Genomic DNA, 215 nt, shown 5'->3' on the forward strand with positions numbered 1-215 from the left:
AGCCCAGCGCTGGTCCGCTTGTCTCAGATAAAAAAAGCTGGTTATTGGGAGTGTTAAGAGTCAGGCATGAGCTAACAAAGCTTAATTAACTTTTGTTTGGTCTGAGATTAATTGCATCACCCCCACCCCTACACATGTGCTGGGTGGCATCTTCTCCCAAGAGGATTAACGGTGTTGGTGGGATGCTCCACGCAGCCTCTGCAAGGAGGGGTAGC

This window comes from Apaloderma vittatum, unplaced genomic scaffold (assembly GCF_000703405.1).
Source record: "Apaloderma vittatum isolate BGI_N311 unplaced genomic scaffold, ASM70340v1 scaffold2969, whole genome shotgun sequence".
NCBI lineage: Eukaryota > Metazoa > Chordata > Aves > Trogoniformes > Trogonidae > Apaloderma > Apaloderma vittatum.